Below are 8709 nucleotides of genomic sequence, written 5' to 3' on the forward strand. Positions count from 1 at the left end.
CCTACTCGCCCTGCCTGCCCAGACCTCCGGGGGATTCCCCGTTTGGATACATCTCCTCTGCCATCTGGGATTTGTGCTTGTCCCTGCCATTCCAGCCTGCTGTTCCTGAGAGTCCAGCCGGACACCGGGATCAGCTGCCCAGGGGTTTGTGAAGCTCCTTTGTCCCATCCCTTCCCGGGATCCCAGGGCACCGGTGCCGCGTGCTCCCCGAGCTCGCTCCGGAGCGCCCCCTGCAGCCGCGGGGGACCCATCGCACCTGCCCTGCTCACCGGGAGCCGCCAGCGCCCCTGCCGGCTGCGAGCGGAACTGCACCCGAGGGGAAAGGGCCCGACAGCCGAGAAGGCTGGCACTGGGTTTGTGATTGTTTGCTGTTATTGCCATAGTTATTGCTGTTTGTTTGACTGGTTATATATATAATAGTAAAGAACTGTTATTCCTATTTTCCCACATCTTTGCCTATAAGCCCCCTTGATTTCAAAATTATAATAACTCGGAGGGAAGGGGGGGTTGCATCTGCCATTCCAAGGGAGGCTTCTGCCTTCCTTAGCAGACACCTATCTTTCAAACCAAGACAGCAACTCAGGCTAAGAAACTACAGAAAAGCAAACAAGGCTGGTGGTAACTGCCTAACTGCCCTACACAAGCTTTTTTCCAACCTCATCCCCAAAATAATCAATTCCTTAATGAAAGCTAAATAAGCATTTGAAGAAATAAAACAGCAATATGAAATCAGGCCAAAGAATCACCTATAGTGTACCTTGGAAGAAAAATCTGCTTGCCATTGTGTGCAAATACTCCAGTGCAGCGCACTGCCATCCTAGATTGACCAAGGTGAAAGGAGAGGAGCAGGACAGAGCAGAACCCTGTCCCATCAGCCAGCATCCCCCGGGATGCAGGTACCACTAGAGCTGACTGGATGTGCAGGCTCCTCGTTCCAACCAGACTTGCTTCCACCAACCTGACACAAACAAACTAGCAGAGATCTACATCTATAACACCTAATAAATATACCCCTTCACTGCCACTCTTGGTATTTTTCCCATCTTTTTCCAGTTTCCTTTGGTGTACATACACTGCTGTATTTTTCAACTCCCTCAATATCTGCTCTCTTAGTCTTGTTCCACCACTTCTCAAATATCCTTTAAAATCAACACTTCTGAAAGCTTCACTAAAACACAGGAAAACCCAGGCTGGCCTTATAAGATGTGCTAATCAGAGCAGAAGGCAAACTCTCCTGCTCAGGGGTAGAAGAGAACCAGTACAGTCCAGAGCAGCTAAAGGAGGAAGGTTTCTATATTCAATGACTTAGTAAAGCAAGGCACCAAGAGGGAAAGCTGAGCTGGACTCATGAGATGTCTGAAAACACTGATTTTTGCAGAAATACATATTTGTAACAAGATCATACAGCTTCAGCCTTTCAGGAACAACTAGAAATCATTTGACCGGTTTTAAACTTATTTACAGTCCCTCTAATGCAATCTGACAGGAATATTAGGTCTGTGGTGCTGGCTCTTAGATTTTCAAGGGGCTGATGCTTTGACTTTCTCGAGCAGAGATGTTAAGTGGCCATACAGATGCTGCAAATACATGCAGGGCTTGTCTAGCAGAGTTACAGTGATTTGATGTGTAGCACTACACAGAGCTATCAAGCTTGTGCGGTAAAAGCTGACCTCAGCACAAGGCCTTGCACAGAAATAGTTTGTCATGAAAAAAAAAGCATTGACTATGCTAGCAATGCTGTGTTCACTGTACAGGGCAGATGGCAGAGAAGGGCCTTCAGAGAGTTAGTAAGGACCACTGAAGGTGATCTTAGAGCCAAAGCTAAGTCTGGGTGCTCAGGGTTTTAATATCTCTAGGGATGAAGATTCCAAAATCTTTGTGTGCCAACGCTCAGTCACTCCCAAAATGAAAAATGTTTTTCGCATCATGTAACCAGAATTCTCCTGGCTGGAATTTTCCTTGGTTGGAACATTTCCCCTGGTCCTTTCTCAAGACATAGTGGGAACTTAAGCTGAGGAGGCTCTGAGGAGGCTCTCCTCACCAAGGAGAACAATCTGTGCTCACGGGCATTCATTCAAGCCATGACTTCCAAGGATTTCTATACAACAGGTCAGCCTATATGTCATACATTCAAGTCAAACCTATTTTTCTTAATGAAAGACAGCTACGCATACTTTATTACAACAGATTTTTCTCCTGGGCACAATACACAATACAACAAGGCAGCCATTAAACTGAAAAATGTCAAGACACTTACTGGACTTCCATAACATTAGGTATCCACTATACTTGTATTTTCTTGACAATCCCAAGGTGACTTCCAAAGTGACAGATAGTGTGGCCTGCCATACAACTACACATGACCTAGTCAGCCCTGAGACTCATGAAGAGACTGTACTTCTGTTTAGCACAGAAGTGAGGCTCAACTAGAGATACTCCTAAAGGATCCTCTGGACTGCAAAACAGTCCTCTGCACCAAGCATGATGTTGCTTCCTGAAAATCTTATTGGTTTAGTTGAAATGGTTTTGTGTAATTTTTTCTTTTAATGCAGAATATTCTGGTAGATCTGTCAGAAGAAGCTAAGGATTTTATTTAGCTGCTGAAAATGCTGTTTCTGCGTTGCCAAGCCTTGTTAGGTACTTCAAGCTAGAAGGTTTGAGACTTGCTGTCCTTGCAAATTGCTTGATCAAGTTGAAGAAAAGAGGGAAATGGACCCAGAAGCAACTCTTTTTTTCAGCAAAACAAGAATCTCTTTTTCCATTCTGTTCCTATTCCCTCTTTGGAACTGCAAGCACAGGAAGCATTGTCATTATGTACTCTTTGGGACAAATTTTGGGAACTCTCTCTCTCGCGTAATTAACTGAATTTGAAAGGTTTTCATGCTTCTAAACTGGATGCTCATGCTTGCAACCCTCTCTGATATACTGCTATCTGAGACATCTCCTCCTGCATCATCCATTCCCTTGCTGCTCACAGGTTCCAATCAGCACAGAGGCATCCTCAATAAACCAGATCCTTATTGACTGTTTTCCTTTTGCCACTGAAATCTCAGGGTTCAGTCTATGGTAACTTAAGTTACTAGAAGTCAGAACTATTGGGGTCCTGCCAGACTCTTGCCTCTGAACCTGCCCCTTCCCTTGTGCAGATGTTTCAGGGAATTGAGATAGATGAAAATTAACTGCTGAATACAAAGCCATGAGCTGTCAGCTGGCTGTCCCAACATTCCTGCTTGTTGCAGTGGAGATCCTGCAACACGCATATACCAAACCAGGCGTCCCGTGGAAAGGAAATATATATGGACAGACAGATTCTTGCTAGCTGTTTCAGAGATGTTTATTTCTCCAGCCGCATGGCCGGAGCTCTGCCGAGGAACTGTTCCAGTCACGGGACCAAGGGTCCTTCTGCCCGCGCAGGGAACACAAACCAACCAATGGGAACAAGGCTGAGCAGGGGCAGGGAAGCCCCGTGCCTGTGCCCTCAGGGCCCCTCTCCCAGGGCTACACGGCAGGGGAGGGACCCCAACACCTCACCCGTTTTATTTTAATAAAAGGAGAATGAAAACAACTGGATAAACATTACAAGAACAGTTTCAAAACAAAACAAGCCACCCTCCTGAGTCTTTAAATGTCCAAACAGATTCTGTGGAACATCTTAGGGCTGACAGAAGGGAGACAGGACTCTCTGAGCATGCTTTGTGGGGAAACTGAGGCAGGAGAGGGTTTAACTTCTTCCCTTCCCCTTTTCATCCCCCACTCGGCATTGGAAAGGGATTTTTGGGGAAACAGTTGGCAAAAGCATGGTTTTGTGAGGGAAACCATGGATGAAAAAACGGATTGGGAATACACTGGGGGTAATAGGACATAGGGTAAAAGGGAAAGGTGGGATTAGGAAAGGGAGACTGTAGGGGGGACTTACAATAGAGATACTGTCTAACATGACTATGATTTTTTGCATATATACTGCCTTTTACAGGAACACCATCAGGCCCAGTGACCTGCGATGCTTGTAACCCTTTTCTACCTCATATAATTTTGAATTCCACCACCTCTCCATCTCCCAAGCTTGGGATGCATTTTTCAGGGTTATTCTTTTTAATAGCAGTTCTATGCACGAATATGTCTTGCTGGTTGTCACACCTTGTTATAAAACCATAATTTTGCTTAACATTATACCATTTTACTATCCCTAAGATCTTAGTTACTATGATCTTTTCCTTTTTCCGAGTGGCTGCTGTTTTCTGTCTCGCTGCGTCTTTGCTCTCTCCTTCGGTCGCTCCCGTGTTGGAATTCTCGGGGCTGCTCGTGCCTGCGGGCTCTTCCCGGGGTCGCGTTCGGGGCTGCGCGGGCCAGGCCGGGCTGCGCCGCTCAGTTCTCCGTGCGTCGCCTCCTCTGGTCGCAGCTTCGCTGCCGCTGCCAGGCGCTGCACCCACGTCTCGGCCGGGCCCCCGAGCGACGACCCCCCCGCGCCCGGCTCCAGCGCGCGTCTCGGCTGGGCGCGGCTCCGTTCCACCGCCAGCCGCTGCCTGTGCGCCGCCCCTCTCGGCCGGGCGTTCCCGGGGCTCGCTCCACCATGCGCTGCGCTGGGCCAGGTGGGCACCGCCGGGTCCCGCTGCTCCCACCGCGCCTCGCTCCGCCGCCGACACTGCGGCTCGCGTGGCTCCGCCCGCGCGCGGGAACTGCCTCGCTGCTGCTCGCAGAGCGCTCGGTGCACATGGCCTGGGCCGCACGGTCCCTGCGCCACGCTTCCCTTCGCCAGGACACAGCTGACATTGCTCAACAGTCTCGGTAATTAAATAATATTCACGAAAATATTCGTCCATCGGCATATATTTTGACTCCAATATTAACTGTGTCCAAACGGTTTTCCAAAAGCCCTTGGTAAGAATTAAATCCCAAGAAACATAGAAAAAGTTCTTAAACAACCATGCCAGGAAGTGTTTCAGTTCTTTTTGAGCTTGAATCAAGCTAAAATTCACAAATCGTTGTTCAAGAATCATTTTAAGTTTAAGATAAATGTCCATATGCGGCTCTGAGAGCCAAGAGTCTTCCCACGGTTCCTCCATAGTTTAGATATGGAATAGCAAAGCAAAACCAAGAAGAGGAATCCAAAGTTTCCAGGGTTTACTCACACAAATCAGTCGCTTAGGGATCGGGGATCGTTCTGCTCACAATTCTCCACCATTATGTTGCAGTGGGGATCCTGCAACACGCATATACCAAACCAGGCGTCCCGTGGAAAGGAAATATATACGGACAGACAGATTCTTGATAGCTGTTTCAGAGATGTTTATTTCTCCAGCCGCATGGCCGGAGCTCTGCTGAGGAACTGTCCCAGTCACGGGACCAAGGGTCCTTCTGCCCGCGCAGGGAACACAAACCAACCAATGGGAACGAGGCTGAGCAGGGGCAGGGAAACCCCGTGCCTGTGCCCTCAGGGCCCCTCTCCCAGGGCTCCATGGCAGGGGAGGGACCCCAACACCTGCTGTCACTGCTTCCAGCAGCACCAGAATGAAATGGGGTCAGACTAGTAACACCTCCATCAGCAATGACCACTCCTCCCAAACTTCTTCATGGGCAACAGTAAAACTGGTTTGGCAGCTATTAACATTAGAAGTACTAAAAAAGCTAGTACCTGCTGCTATTTTGAAGGAGTGGGTGCATCCTCAGATCCCAGGACAACAGAGGCTTCACAGATCAAGGGAGGGACCTCTAACAGGTATCCTGCATCAAACAATATTCTAGAAAATGCCACTAGAAATCCTTCTGATGCATCTTGCAATCTTGCTGTCTCACGTGGCCCAGATGAATGGCAGGTGACTTTCTGCATCAGGGTGTGTCATTGTTACCCATCTTGTTTGCTATCAGGATATAACCTAACAAAGCAGGCATCTGGATAATGTGATACCTTCTGTTGTCATGCATAAAGAATAAACCTCATACTGCTACAATCCGAACTGTGACTGCGTGATCAGGTCAGACTGGGTGCCTCTAAAACTACTGGGTTTTCAATGCCATTTTGAGAGTCCAGAAGTGATGACAAAATGGCTGTGAAAGAGGCTAATCCCAAATAAATTATGATACAAAGAAGTGGAATGATAGGTCCCCCTGGGAACTTGAATGACCATGATAATAAAGAATTGGGAGAGAAAGGCCTGGATTTGAATAGTTGATTGCTCCATTTAAACAACAGAAGAGGACAGATAGCTGATTCCAGCCTTTTGGTAACTACTAGTGACTAAAATTAAATGCATGTTAATAACACAAATGAAAAATGTTCCTTCAGGCAAAGCTTGTTTTACTGTGAACTGCACTACAGAAACACTCAGCCCCATCTCAGTTTGGAAGTCAGAAAGCAACCAGAACTTGCCAAGTCAGAATGCCTCTGTGTTACACTTCTTATACTCATCTGCAAAAGCAGGAACCAGGCAAGATCCCTGGAATACAAGATTATTTCTCACATTTATAACATTGTTTATCTCAGTGTCCTGTGCAAGTGTTCTTTAAACTCAGCATTTCCTTTCTCGGGTAATCGATTCCAGGTTTGGTGTCAGCTGGCTCCCCTGCACAGGGGGTGCATGAGGTGGCACAGGCTCATACATGGAATGATGTCTGCTCATCAGCCTGCTGACCTTGGAAATCTGCAAAGTCCCTTTTAATCCTGTCCCTGCAAATATCTATGGGTCTTTAAATGTAGACTCAATAACTTGTCTCATTAATGTTTGCAGACAAAATATCTTTCTGCTATTCCCCTTTGTATGTAGCCATGAGTCACATGAGACTTTTTGCCACTAATACATCAATGTAGATGTGGCAATGGAGAAACAGCATCTAAATCTCTTGCGTGACTGTCTTCACTGAGATAGTAAAGCCCCATGCGAGCTCATTGCCACCCTTAATGCATTCTGTCGGAAGGCAGCTCATTTATCACATAACCTGTATTGTTTCCCTGTTTTCATTGCTATTTATCACTCGACTAATATTTGTCATGGTGCAGGTTTTATCAGCACTATCTTATGTGTATTTCCAGAACACACATAAAAATGTTGAACTGTTCCTGTAGAACCGTTTCCTGCAGAAACTCACAAGGAATCTGACGAGTCCGTAAAACTCTTGTCTTAAAAGGCTCTTATTCGGCAGTAAGTACTTTAACACATGCTTCTCGGTGCTATAGAAATGTTAAACACAACCATTCAACTTACTGCAGCAGACAACCGTGAAAAAGAAATCACACTTATCCCTACGCAGATCCTTCTATTAGCCATTCTCTCCCCTCGCCCCCAATTCTCAATTTTCTCTGCTAATATACACGCCATTAAATGATTCTTTAATGATTTCTGGGTTTGAGAATTTTACCTGGAGCTAACGTCATGCTAAGTGCTCAATAGTGCCCTTGACATCTCATGTTCAGTTTTTCGCCATACCAGTGGAATGTAAGAGACACTTTGGAGAAATACTCACTGGTCTGTAAAGCAGCTCCTGTTTGCTTTAGGAATCAGTAAAATAATAGACATGTTTTATCTTAAGATCTAGGAAGTGCCGCAGACCTGAACCTGTCTGCTCAGCAGCCTGCCCTTTTACGGATGGAAATGCCAAGACATCAGTATTTTGTAGCCATTATGATTAAAATGTTTATTCCGTGCATCTCTGTGTCCTCATTTCTGAAACAACTTGAGGGTGAAAACGGCTGTCTTTTCTTACTGTGCCAACAATTTCATTCTCTCGAAAAGCAGGCCTGAACCGTTCTGAAAAGTGCTCTTTTGTGAGCATGGAGCAGTGGGGCTGTGGATGGGGGTAAAATTTAGCCAACTTCAGATACGTCAAGTTCAGCTACTATTACTACACTACAAAATTGACAGCTTACTTAATAGAGTAATAATAGCTCTGCAAAAGCCTTTGTCTGGATCTGTGCCCTACATATAGCCCCAAGCCCTAGGGCCCACCTGCAATGTGCAATCTTTGGGGGAGGGGGGCGGAATACCAGCTTTTCAAATCAGTTGTTTCCAGTATTTTTGAACTGGGATGCTGAATTTTCGCATAAAAGAGCCACCTACGTGCTGTGCTGCTGGACCTAAACTTTCTAAGCGTCTGTCGAATGCAAGCAGGTTATTAGAGGTTTAACAGCCCTTTTATCAGCATGCACCGGTCCCCTCCCCCTGCCTGTATTTGCCCGGACTGCAGCAGACTCAGCCGGCCTAATTTCTACGGGAAAGCTTGCGACTAGAAAATATATATTTTTTTCAAATCTAGATGCCTGCCTTGGTTGTCATAGAGGCAGTAGCAAAGCAGCTCGGCCACCAAACAGGATAAATCCCTGGCCTGCCTTCCTTCTCCCTGAAGGCCTGCGCGGGTTCTGGCTCAGGCCCGGGCACCCGCCAGCGCTGAGGCAGGAGCGGCTGGGGGCGCTCTGGACAGGGCAGGATCCTCGGAAACTGCTAGAAGCAGACTGAGGGTGCTTTCCCCGGGGCACCAGCGCTCGCCAGGGCCACCTACACCACGCTCCTGGCCCCGACAGCTCCGAGACTGCAGCCCCTCCCATCCGTCACCGCCTCCCGCCTCCGCCCCTCAGCGCCTCCCCAGCCCCCCGCGCGCCGCAGCGGCTGGCGCGGCCGCCCTCCATTGGCTGCAGCCCTGCCCAGGCGCCGGCGCGGCCAATGGGAGGCGGCCACGGCGGGGCGCGTGGCGCGGGCGGGGCGGGGCGGGGCGCGGCGC

The sequence above is a fragment of the Corvus hawaiiensis genome, chromosome 3 (genome assembly GCF_020740725.1).
Source record: "Corvus hawaiiensis isolate bCorHaw1 chromosome 3, bCorHaw1.pri.cur, whole genome shotgun sequence".
Taxonomy (NCBI): domain Eukaryota; kingdom Metazoa; phylum Chordata; class Aves; order Passeriformes; family Corvidae; genus Corvus; species Corvus hawaiiensis.